The following is a 13,752-nucleotide window of genomic DNA, read 5'->3' as shown; positions in this document are numbered from 1 at the left end:
AGCTTTAACCTAATTGACTTACGTCAGTCTTCAGAAGATATTTGGTATTAATGGAAATAATTATTTTATTCTATGCCAGAATGACTGGATAAATTGTGAATTGAGCATAATCTATCACAATGTTATTTTTTTCCACATATGAGACAAAGAAGCAGTATAATGCATTCACTTTCCATTATGCCATTTTCTTCAGACATTTTGCCACATTATGAGTGCCTTCAGGGAAATCATTATCTTTCTTATATGGAAAAAAATGATACATCACCATTTCATTACCTATATTTCAAAAAGTTAAATGATTCAAAATGTCTGTCCTGGGAATCATTGTATTTGCTTGCCTGTGCTTTCACTGGCACTATTATCCTTAGCTATGATTCGTTTTTGAAAAGCGAAAAGTGAGATAGAATAATGCTTACCAGACTTAACTTTATTCATTTCCCTGGTTAAAATGAAACCATTGAATATGTACATAGGGGATCAGAAAAATAAAATAAGTAAGTCACTTCTAGAGATTCATGTTTTCAATTAATGGTATGTATTAGGCATGGCTTTGAAAAGCTGAATGTCATGCTTATCTATGATAAACAGTAAAGAAATGCATAAACAACAAAAATTACATATGTGCATGAGGACAAGTTAACACGAAGTCTGTGTGAATATATGATTTAATGTATCATGAGCTGTCAGATTTTAGAACTAATCAAAACCAGAGTTCCAACCTTGTCTCTGGCACTGTGACAGTGGACAAGTTACAATAGCTACCTCAGTGTCATGAATGTCATGCTGAACCAACCACATTCCAATTTCGGGACTGAGTAATTTATTCTCCCAGCAATTGAAGTTGTCCAACAACTGATATCAGCTTCCAATTCTCACAAGGATTTACTCATATCTGAGGAGAGCCACCTTACCCAAGCCACACTCCTACCTACAGACAGGCCTTCACTGGAGAAGAATTCATTGGGTTGTGGAATCAGCACAATTCATGCCTGGGAACACTAACCTGACCCGCACACAGGGTGACATAACTGCTGTCAACATTGAGTGGGGCCCAGAGCAAGGGAAGGCTTTGCAGCAGGTCCATGCTAAGCTGCAAGTGGACCTGTCTCTTGGGCCATATGCTTCATTATATTAGAGATATCAGTGGTGACAAAGAATGTAGTATGGTAATCTGGCCAGCCCCAATGGGAAAACCACAATGTAGACTCCTGAGATTCTGGAGCAAGGATATAGCTATCTTCAGTGGAGGATTATATACCAACTAACAGTGACAAAACCCAAAGCTTGGTTCATAGATGGGTTAGCTTAATATAGCCCCCTTTGTGTGTGGTCTTGAAAGGCAATGGTAAGGGGAAATCCTTAGTGAACAGAGATTTGGAGTGGTGCATCAATTATTTAGTTTGTATAGAAAGAGAGTGGCCTTTGATTAGAATATATGTGAACTCAAGTGCAGTGGTGAGAGACTCAAATATTTCATCAGGGACCTGGAGTGAGAGAGTTTGGAAGAGCAGAGATGGGTCAGTCTTAAGCAGATTGATGGACCTGTGGGAGCAGGCACAAGGTCTGAGTATTATTCTATTGCATGTTAATGCCCCTCAGAGAGCATCTAACAAGGAAACAATAATAACCAACTTAGAATTACTTGGCCAGTTGATGTGTGCCAGCCTCTGATGTTAGCCACTGCAGTGCTGATATAAAGGGTATCTGAATGGAGAAGTTAAGATGGCAGAAATAGAGGCTATACATGGGCCGAATAGAATGGACTCCTGTATACCAAGGTTGATCGATTACTGTTGGTACTGAATATCCAGTCTGTCAAGATGCTGGCTATGGGCTTCCCATAGAGGACTGTCCCTCAAGGAGAAGAACCAGATACTTGATTGCCAGTAGACCACATTTGCCCCTTTTCCACTCTGAAAGATTTGCCCCTCTTCCACCAGAAAAGACAGCAGTTCTTATTCACAAGAATTGACATAGTATGAGTTTGAATTTACCTTCCCCACTAGCAGGGCTTCAGTGCACATCATCATTCCAGGCATTGCACAGTTTTTGATTCATGATATTTCAGACCAGGAGACCCCCACTTTTTAACAAAGGGAATGTGTCTGTTGTCAAAGGATATGTCATTATTCCTATAACATATTACACCATCCAAAAGCCACTGACTTAAGAGAGTGATAGAATAACCTTTTAAAGGTGAAGCTGTACAGACTCAGGAACAATATCAAGGAAGTGTGATCCTTCAGACCAAATACACTTATTAACTAATGACTATTATATGTTGCTATATCCTCCAATAGGGAAAATACTTAAGTCTTGGAAACTTGGCATGGAATGAGAGGTGGTCCCACATACCAACACTTCCACTAATCCACTTGGTGATTTTGTGCTTTCTTTCTCTGCAGCCTGGACTCTGGGTTTAGGAATCCCACTTTCCAAAGAAATGATGGTTGTTCCCCACAGGACACAGCAATAATCTCATTAAATACACAACTTCAGTTGCTACCTGAGGTATTTGGGCTCCTTGTGACAGAAGAACAAACATGAAGAATCACCTTTCTGGGGAGGAAATGGTGGTAGAATTAACCCTGATGATAAGGAGGTTGTAGGACTGCCGTTATACAATGAAAGCAGGGAGGGATATGTTTGGCGTCTATGTGACCCACTTGGGCAGCCCTTTAGCTTGCACTTGTCTGATTTTGTTGGTAAATGGACAGGGTCAGCAGAAAGGCATGATCACTTTTGGACCTCTCAGTAATGAAAATCTGGTTTTCCCCATCAAGTGGAGTCCCCTAGACTAAAAGAGGTTGTAGCCAGGGTTGAAGGACCCTAGAATGAGCAACAGGGAAGGGAGATGATGAGTATCAGTTGTAGTCTTGAGACCAGCTGCAGCAGCAGAAACTGGTTTTATAAATTAACTTTCATCTCATAGGTTTCTCCCAGAAAAAGAAGTCCACCAGAATACTGAAGGATCAACTTACAGAACTTACACAAAGCAGGTAAATCCCACCGATGCATGGGACACTGTTCTGTGACAACCAAATCCCTTCCAAAAGTGGAGGTTTAATTCCCAGCTCTTGAGATGCTGTCAGTTCTCTCAGGAATCACCCTCAACTATACAGAGCTTCGTCACATTCTCAAGATGACATTGCTATCCTGAGGGAACCCCATATCCAATGACTGGTCAATGCATTGGTATAAAGACCCAATCCCTGGCCTCAACTCAGGATGCCTCTGAATGGTCATTCCAGTCTTTTTAGTTCCCTGGGGTCAGTTGAGGCTTGCAACACCACCCAAGTTCTCTGCCTTCCCAACCTCGCTTTTACCCCTCAACACAGGTACTGGCCCTAAGAGCTCTCCTTAGTAAAATTTCTGTGTGTTAAATGTTGCAGAGTCTCCTTCCTGGGGAAACTACCGGAAACATGCCACTTGCTAAACTATGTATATGATAATTATGTCTATCTATATAGGTCATGGGGATTGGGTGAATTTGTAGTTATAAAGTAGCATAGCAGACCCTTAAAAAATTACTTCCCCCCTGCTTTCTTTCGCTACTGAATGTAACTACACTAACACAGCTGTCACATCATTTTTCTATGTCTGCCCATTCCTTTTCTGAAGGTAGAAATTCAAAAATATCTTGACCATCCCCACCCTTAGCTCCTTAATGACCTCATGAATGAAATTGCCTTTCAATAAACTTACAAAAGTTTGCTTGGCAAACTCAAACAGTTGAGCGTAATTCTTTTGCTGAATGAGAAATAGTAAAGTACATATGATTTGCCTTCCTTTCTTGTCCTGCTCTTTCTTAATCGAACTTCATTATTTTTATTTGTATTGGTATTCTGACTTACGGAATCTATTTCGCCACATAAATAAATAATATATGCCTATATATTTAAAACTAAATGACTGTTTTTCACAAAAAGCCAGGCATGAGCTAAGATGTACTTAAGAGTATGAACACAAATCATAACATGAAATTTGGTTTTGATTTGATTGGAAATAAGGTGTTGATACTTGAAGCTACAGAAGTTATAGTGATTTGCTTTGGTTTATTTTCAGAATATTTTAGTAAATTAAAAAAGAAACAGCTTCTGAAGATATTTAATACCAAACTTCTATTTAAAATACGAGAAACACAAAAATAAGGGCTACTTAAGAACATATTTTAAAATTTCCCATATGCTGCTTTGATTGTGCACTCTTTGTGAAAGTAATTTGGTTCATTTGGAAATAAATCCCCTAGGAAATTTCCTGTGAAGTTATGAAGGTCAGTTTGATCTAAGGGTCAGGGTTTGGGATTTTTAGTTCGAACACTCCTAACCCCACTTCCTGTAATATGCCCAAACCAAGACTGAAGTTTTCTGGAGAACTAGCAAAAAATACTGAACTTGCCACTTGATTTATGAAATTTAAAAATAAATTAAAAATTGTGAAACCTGAAATTGGTATATTGTGAGGGAGGTATATTAATCCCTTTAAACAAATCAAGAAGTATATGTCAGAAATTTAAAATCAACCTAAAAAAAATAGATCAAACATAGGGCAGCATGGTAAAACAAATAATTTAGGATTTTAAACATAGAGGTTTGGTTTTGAGTGCCTGTCTGCTCTATGTCATACAAACTTCATTCTTGGTAATTCTTTTAACGTCTCTAAGTTTCCATTTCTTTAAACTAAATCAACGCTAATATGTCCTATCCAAACTAGCTCTTTGTCTATAGGGAAATCTTTGAAAACTTTCCTCATCTGTAAAAAATCATAGATTTTAAGAGATGATCTTTTAGTCCAATGTTTTACACACCCAATACTTGTGTTTCTTACCTTACAGGCTTGGTTTGAAGATTAGATAAATAATGCATGTAAATATGACTTATAAATGGTAAACAGTCAAAAATATGAACTGTTTTTTATTTTTAATCAACAAAATAAATAGAATGAATCAAGGAAGGAAAAGCATAGTAATATAATTCCATACAAAATAACTGAAAAATGAAAAATCAATTATAATGTCCTTAAAAAACTCTCTATGAAAGTATAAAATATAACTGCCACGTAAGATAAACGTTAAAAAAATTAAATGAATCATGCTCACAATGGCTTTGTTATTAAAACAAAAGGAGCAGTTGTTTATATTAAATTGACTTCAGGCTGGGAGGCTAGTAACATAGACAAGGCAGTTAAAAAAAGAAAGAAATGGAAAAAAAGAGTGTAGTTTGGAGGGAAAATCAACTTAAAGTATCTAAGCATCAGAGATTTGTTCCCAATAATTTTCACATTGGGAGTAGAGCATTCACTTCAACATTTTACTCTGGCTTCCTTTTTCAATCTCTTTTCATCTTATCCACTTCTGTCTAAATGAATTAATCATTTAAAAAATCCACTATTTGTCATTTTACAAAGTCAGTTCTGATTCATAGAGACTCCCCTTAGAGATGGAGTTCTTTTCCCCCTTTATGCACATACATTGCTAAAACACCTCCACATATTATAAAACATGCATCAAGAATTCCAATTCTACCAGTAATTATTCAAAAGTGGGTTTATTTCCTTTTCTTTCTTTTCTTAATTGTTAATGAAGTCTGTTTATTTATGAATCTCAATAAAACTGTACAACACGAACACTTTTTTTTCTCAAGTAAAAGAGCCCAAAGGAAGAATCCATCTCAGCAAACTTATGACCACTTATTACTTTCAGCTTTCCATAATTTCTTTTTGCATTATTGGAGCGCCATTCTACTTTGATGGCCCTTGGTTCCCTGCTAATTAGATGGCCTCCAAAAAGAAAAAAGGAAAATTTGTAAATTCATAAAATATAATGAAACTTCTTCTCAGAATTGTCTATATCAAAAGAGAATAAGGTAAATTCCATGCTTAAGCCCAAATAACGTCTGGCAAAGTAGCATCAGTGACTTACAGTCCTTGACTTCTGCATACTCATTGGCAATGCAGCAAGTTGCTCAAGAGCGGCAAAATTCTTGGAAGAACTGGGTTCAAGCTTTGAGACAATTATAAAGACATAATTTCATTGCAACAAGACCCTTATCAAATACTATTATAAATGTCAAGTTTATTGATGTCCCAAACTTAATAAAGTTTTTCTCCCATTATCTTCTCAATTTATTTGGAGTTTAGTTTTAGAAAGAATGAAATATATGTTCATGAAAATCACTTATAACAAGGAGAAAACATATTTTCAAATGTTAAATACTCAGCCTAATATATTAAAAATGTCTTCTGTCTTGTTCTCTTTCATGATTTTTAGGAAACTAAGATACCAAGGTTATGTCTTTTAATTTCCTGTAATTTGTTATCCCTGCAGTAATGTACAATATTAGCCTAGAACTACCAGAAATAAATCATGTAAATAAATTTTCCTGATGCTGAAATATTGCTCCTGCAGGTGTTGAGGTGTTGTGAGGATGCCAGAGGTGCTATATTCTGAACAATATATTAGAGAATGGAGTCACATTTCTTAACCACAAATCATTTCAATATCATATGTAATACCAGAAAAATAAAGGTGAAACATTTTACTCATATCAGTTGTATTCACATAATGTATCCTTTAACAATTCAAGCCTGACAGGAGATAAAGAAAGGAGCTTGCAAAAGGTATCAAACTGGAAACTCATATATAAAGCTAAGAGTAACAAAAAAGCAAATTCCTTAAAGATTGACCTAAAGCTGAGCAGTGGGGCTGAGGAGAGAGGGTATTCTCTACCCCTCAAACAAAGATGGCTAAGAAATGAAGAAATTCCATTGGGTACAGAGGAAAATAAAATCTCCTTGAAAATTTAGAAGAAATTCTGACTCTCAAGTGAGTTTGAGCTAGAATTAATAATTCATCCCCAGAAAACAATACAAGGGAGAATTAAATTTAAATCTGCCTTGACTTGGTAATACTAAGTAATACACATGTCGTAGAAAAACAAAAACAAATAAAGCAAATTGTCTCTAAACTAGGGGAATCCATTTTAAACTAGCTTCAAAACACATAATTTTCAACAAAAAATTATGCAACATTCATGGAGCCAAACCGACAGGAGCTAGAGCAGAATAAAAATGACAGTTCCAGTCTGTGTTTATTGGAATTATGTGATTAAAAATGTAAGGATTCTGAAAATGTTTTTAAAAAATATATGGGAGTGATACCAGGCAGCCCTAGAAGTTTTTGGAGAAATTTATTTATTTATTTATTTATTCTCAACCAAGAACCGGCACCATGAAGATTCTTGACTCAGTTGCAGGAAAGAATTCACGGACTAGTCAGTGTGTACAGCCCCAAACTTTAATGTGTAGAAAAAGTACACACACGAAAGGGGTGAGCAGAGGTGTTCTCCAAAGAGATGTGCTCTGAAGTTGAGATTCTGCATGCTTACTTATAAGGCCCTCCCCGCTCTGGTTATGCTCATAAGGAATCCATAAACTGCAGTTTTCATTTTAGGTGCCATTTTCTTTTCAGGCACCAGCTTGAGTAAGGGCTGGGTGAATTTCTTGTTGTGGGTCTTAGGGTCACTTACTCCTCCCTCCTTCCTTATCTAACCTAATTTTTCCCTTACTCTTGTTTTTTTTTTTTTTTTTTTTAACACGGGCAGGCATGGGGAATCGAACCCGGATGCTGGCTGTCCTTTACTCTTAAGGGATGCTGAAGGGGAGAGGTGACTTCTGTAACTGCTTCATGCTGACAGAGGGGGCATTTTCCCTACCTATAATGGGAGCTGAATTCTCTGGCTGTCATATCTAATGATTACTCTGGGTGGGCATGGTGCTTTTTACATCTTTCTTGTTCTGGTGTGACCTCTTGATTGTCTGTCAACCTCTTATAAGAGTGTCCAGTTTGTACCATGACTTGTGCTCTTACTTTTGAGGCTCAGTGCTCTAAAAGAGAGATGAAACCCACAAAGCCAAGGAAAACGTGTGTGACTAGCCCCGTTAAACAGAAAAGGATAGTGTGAAGTATGGAATCTATCCTGGGTGGCAGAAGTTTGAATAAGTTAAATGAGAGATCTTGGGATTCAGTGGACAATCAAGCACCCTGGTAAGGGTGTTAATATCTTGTATTATGTCTGAGTCCTGATTAAAATGAAAGCAACAATCCTCTCTCAGGAATGTACATGGATCTCCCTGGGCTTCTGTAAGGGCATCTAGACCTCATCAGTTTTGGAATGATGACACCCGCCAATGAATTTACTTGAGATTGAAAGAGAGTTAAGGTGGAAGCTGTTCATTCGAGGCTAGTGGATAGTTCGAAGGAGAGCTTATAGTGGATCCACTCTGCAAGGGCTATTTCTGCAGATGCAGTAGCTACAGTCCCCCAACCCCTATGGTACTCTTTCGGTAGCTAGGAGCGGGGTTAGGAATGTGACCACTCTTCCACTCTGGTTTGGAATGAAAAGTTGGAAAGCTGGGAGTGGAAAAGCTTTATTTCCACCTTTTCGCTGGGGTATTGTAGCCACATAGATGAAAGGGTTTCTGACCATCACAGGAGTCAGTTAAGATAGGGTTTATGCCCACAAAGGAAAAATATTCCCTGATTGGGGTCTAGAGGGACAGTGAATGTTAGGTTGCCCACTGATCTGGATGACATGCCACTGGTTGCTGATGTGGACACCCAGAGTTCGATTTGTTTATGTGTGATCCATGCTCCACTGCATGCTGATAGACAGGGCCTTAGGGAATTGTCACTAGAATTGAATATGATGACTTGATTTCTATCCCAGACCATTTCTCGCATTCCTGTTAAGTGTTTGATTCAAGCACTGGACACAAAGTTTGAACATAACAGAGGGGAGGAGATCTGCATCTATCCCTGGACAACCCTGGCAGGACTTGGTAGCTCCTCCTTTGGAGTGGCTGCATTAGTCCTGAGGAAAGTGATTTTTCTGGGGAATCTGGAAATAGTGAGGGTGTGATCCTTATATAATATTTCTCCTCATTCACGGACAATACTGCAAGGGGACTTAATGGTAGTGGAGGCATGAGTTTATGTGATCCAAAATATTTGGTTGCAAAGGATTGGGTCAAGACTTCCTAGATTGAGTTGGTTGGTGTGTTAGTCAGGGTTCGCTAGAGAAACAGAACCAACAGGAGGGATCTGTAAGTATGAGATTCCCATTCCATGGGAATGGAAGAGTCCAAAATCCTCCATAGGGCTGTTTGTGAAGCTGGAAGCTCAATAAAAGGTCTGGATGAACTCCATAGGAGAGACTGGCTGGCTAAAGAAGCAGTGAAACAGTCTTCTTCTTAAAAGCTCTCAGCTGATTGGATTATCTCTTTGTGAGAGGCACGCCTTAGTTGATTGCAGATGTAATCAACCACAGATGCAATCAACTGACTGATGACTTAATACATCAGCCTTCTGGTTTATGAACCAGCCATTAAATATCCTTGCACCAGCAGTCAGGCCAGTGCTTGCCTGACCACACTCTGGGCATAGTAATTTGGCCAAGTTGATACCAGAACCTAACCATCCCAGTTGAATAAGTAGAATCGGAATATAAGAAAAAGGGTAAATATATTTTTTACTAAAGAGACAAGTTTAGTCCTAGAAGTATGCACCCAATTAGTAATCCTCATTGACAACCATAGGAGTGGTTAAGAGAACTGTATAAGGGCGCTTGCATTTGGGATATAGCTGCTCTCCTGGGGATTTTTATTTCCAAGCTTTTAACAAGACTTCGTCCCCTGGATAAATTTGGGGAAGTGAATTGGTGTAGTGGGGTGCAAGGATGACTTGGTTCCCATATTCCCCGAGAGCCTCTTGGACTTGCCCTAGATTTATGAGGTACTTTATAGTTTGTGTGTCTCAATGTTAGGAGGTCTGAGGAAAATAAAGGTCTCCCAGAAGTCATCTTGCAGGGGCTTAGCTGCAAGGTGCTTTTAGGGGCAGCCTTTACCCTGAGAAGAGCAACAGGTAGGATTTTTATCGATCCGTCAGCAGTCTATTGGCATAGCTTAGCTATGGTTGTTTTGCAAGGCAGTGGCTTGCTTTTTCTATATTACGGGAGGACTGAGGACTCCAGAACAGATGTAAATGAATAGAAATCCCAAGGGTCACACGGAATTGCTGGACTACTTTTAAGGTAAAGGAGGGGCCATGGTCACTTTGAATGGATCTAGGTGAGTCCAAAATGGGGTGTGATTTCTTTTAGCAAGGCTTTTGAGACTTCTTGGGCCTTTTCTGTCCTAGATGAAAAGACCTTAATCCACCCTGTGAAGATATCAGTGAATACTAATAAATATCTAATTCCCTGGGACAGGGGCATCTATGTGGGTGAAGTCTATCTAGCCAATCTTCTCTAGGACACATGCTTCTATGTTGGACTGATTGTACTAGTGTGAGAGGTCTTAGCCCTCCTCTAGTTTCATTAAGGGCAGAGAGAGCATGAACAAGGGACTTCTTTTATAGTTGTGGTGAGATCTAGACCCTCAAAGACATTGCTAATAAAAGTGGTCATAGCCTTTTTTCCCAAGGGAAAGAGTCGTGGAGTGCTTTCATTACTTTCCATTGCATATGCCAAGAACAAGGGGAAATGTCTTTGATCTCCCCTTGTTCCAATCTCCAGTGCCACTACTATATCCACTTTATTTCAATTTGTCATATGCTGTCCGACCTGCACTTCAGTTTTATGTCTATTTCCTGGGGGTGTGGGATAAGACTCGTTTTTGATACTGAGGAGTGTGCCGCTTATCGGGCTGCCCAATCAGCAAACTGGCTTCCAACCACATCAGTGTCCCCTCTGGTTCCTCTTACAGTGACATACAGCAACTCCACTGACCTCCGGATGGCCTCCAGAAGGGATAAGGTTTGTAGGAGGTGTTTTTTGTGGGAATACTTGGCTGTTAGTAACCTCCTTTCTTTCCATATAGAAGCATGGACATGGAGAATAAAAAGAGCATATTTGAAGTCAGTGTAGATGATTTTTGGTCCCTGTTCTAATGTTATTCTGGTCAGTGCAGTGAGTTCAGCTTTCTGGGAGGATGTACCTGGTGGTAAAAATTTTGCCTCTATAACTCATTGAAGGCCTACCACTGCATATTCTGACCTTCTAGTTCCTTCAAGGATGAAACTGTTAGTATTGTCCTCCAAAGCCCAGATCTCCAAGCACACTTATCTGGGATTCATACTTTCTCTGGGGACTCTGGTACTCAGTACAAACCACATAGAAACAATAACTAGCCTGGCTCAGTTAACCAAACCTCATCAGGGTTTGCTAGATGTTCATTCTTCAGGTCAGAGTGACTAGAGTTCACCTGACTACCTCTAGACATGAGTGGATTGAAGACTCTAATTTTTTTGTAGGCATGATATTAGTGGGTATAGAGTATGACATGCCGTTAGTATGACATCTGGTATGTCAAGGAGGGAACCTGGTATTTAGTTACATATCCTTCTATCAACTATTTGTGGCCTTTGGTATCTAGGACCCCTTGAACCTGATGGTGGGTGTCTGAATTTCAAGTGGCTTACTCATCGATAGCCTGGAGGCTTCTTCAGTAATGAGTGCAGTTGCAGCCACTACAACTGGCCAGGCCAAGCATCCTGGCCATCTGCATGCTACTGAATCTAGTTGTTTAGAAAAGTTGACTACTAGCTGAGGATCCTTTCTCTGTTTCTTGGTTAACACTCCAAGGACCATTCCTTGTTTTTCTGCCATATACAGGATAAATGGTTTTTCTAGATTGGGCAATGCCAGAGTTGGAGCTGAGCTTAGTAGGGTTTTAAGAGTTTGGAGGGATTTTTGCTGTTCCCCTGTCCACTCAAAGTCTTCAGTGTCAGATCCTTTTAGAGAGGCATATAAAAGTTTGGCAATTACCCAGAACCCAGGGATCCAAGTCCTATAAAACCCTGCCCTGTGTGAGAAGGCCCCTGTTGAGCCAGGAGTTCTCTGAGAAATTAAGCTCAAACAAGGACTGTCACCATGAAGGTTCTTGACTCAGCCTCAGGAAAGAATTCAAGGACTACTCAGTGTGTACAGCCAAATAGTTGAATAAGTTCAGTGCCAGCAAGCTCCAGGAATTCTTTGAGGTCAAAACCTTGACCAGGAGCTGACACCATGAAGGTTCTTTAATTAGTCATAGGAAAGAGCTCAAGGCGTAGTCAGTGTGTACAGCCAGAAAATCCAAGGTCTTGACAGTATGTATCGCCCAAAGCTTTAATGTGTAGAGAAAGTACATGCTCAGAGGGGTGAGCATGGGTATTATCCAAAGGAAAAGCATTCTAAAGTTGGGATTCCTGCATTATAAGGACCTGGAGAAATGCTTCCTCCTTTGGTTATGCCTATAAGAGACTGAAGAGCTGAACTTTTCATTGGTTCTTTTCAGGCACTGACCTGAGTGAGGGTTACATATGTGAGGCCAAGGTGTGTGGGGGCCAAAAGGAACTGGTTATGGGTCATAACAAGAACATAGGGTTGTAACTTAGGGTCATTTCCCCTTCCTCTTTCCCTTTCTATCCTGCCTCAGAAGTATTCAAATTATGATAATAAGACAAGAAACTATAAGATACTTACATATACTAGAGTATAATGAAAAGAAATTATAAAATTGAAAAAATATAATTATTGACAAAAAAACCTAAATGGATTGATTAAATGGTAGATTAGATACAATTAAAAAACAAATGTGTGACCTAGAAGTAAAGCTATATAACTGAAGAAATAAATAGGATGCAGCATAAAAAGATGATGTAAAATATGAATGTGGCACAAATAGACATAGTAAATGGAGAAATTAATACTAATAGAAGTTAGAGGAAATATTTGCAGAGATACTTTCTTAGAACATTTAAAAACTGGAAAAAAACCCTCTAATTTCTGGATCCAAGAAGTCTGTAAATCCTACATGAGATAAATAAGAAAAATCATACTTCAACATAATGTAAAGAAGAGCAGAGCAGAAAGCACCAGAAGATCTTATAATCTTACAAACAAAGCAGTTGACCAGCACAGAATGGCATCTAGGCAAACAGCTTATTTCTCAATAACAAAAGTTAAACTATTAAAATATTAACATAATAAATTCAATTACTTAGAGGAAAATAATCATCAATGTAATATTATATACCTAGCTGAAGTATCATTCAACATCAAAGAAAAATTAAAACCATCTTAAGATAATATACAAAAGGAATTTATAAATGAGAGATTTCAGGAAGAAGTAAAATGAGCTGGTTAGAAGGCTTGGAAAGGAAAACATGTATGGTGGATTAAGAAAGAAAACAGTAAAAGTATGGGAAAATCTAAGCAAACATTGCCTTTATCAAATAATATTGATGGAATGGTTACATTGATTACATGCTCTGTAGTCTTTGACTGTTACTAGTGATAAGGAGAGTCATTAACTATTAATAAAACTCAAAAATCATCAGGAATATGTAGGGATTCAAAACTTATGTGCACCTAATGGCATAGATTCAAAATGGAAAAAATCATCACCAGGAAAGGAGATTTTCATATGTATCTTGCAGTTATTAAAGACCAAGTCAAGGGGGTAAAAAGTGTCAGTAAGAAAAAAAGGGGTGTTTTGAGGAATATCTGTGGGATTACATACCACATTGCACCTACAATTGAAGAATATACTTTCTTTCCAGGTATACATTAAAAACAAAACAAAACAAAACAAAAACTAGAAAGAGACCATGATTCACACCTTGATAAATATCAAATAATTTGTATCGTAAGGCAATATTTCTGACCAAACTGAAATTAAGTTGAAATATAAATAAATAACAAAAATATACAATCA

This window comes from Tamandua tetradactyla, chromosome 26 (assembly GCF_023851605.1).
Source record: "Tamandua tetradactyla isolate mTamTet1 chromosome 26, mTamTet1.pri, whole genome shotgun sequence".
Classification (NCBI taxonomy): domain Eukaryota; kingdom Metazoa; phylum Chordata; class Mammalia; order Pilosa; family Myrmecophagidae; genus Tamandua; species Tamandua tetradactyla.
Note: the sequence above shows the minus strand (reverse complement) of the source record.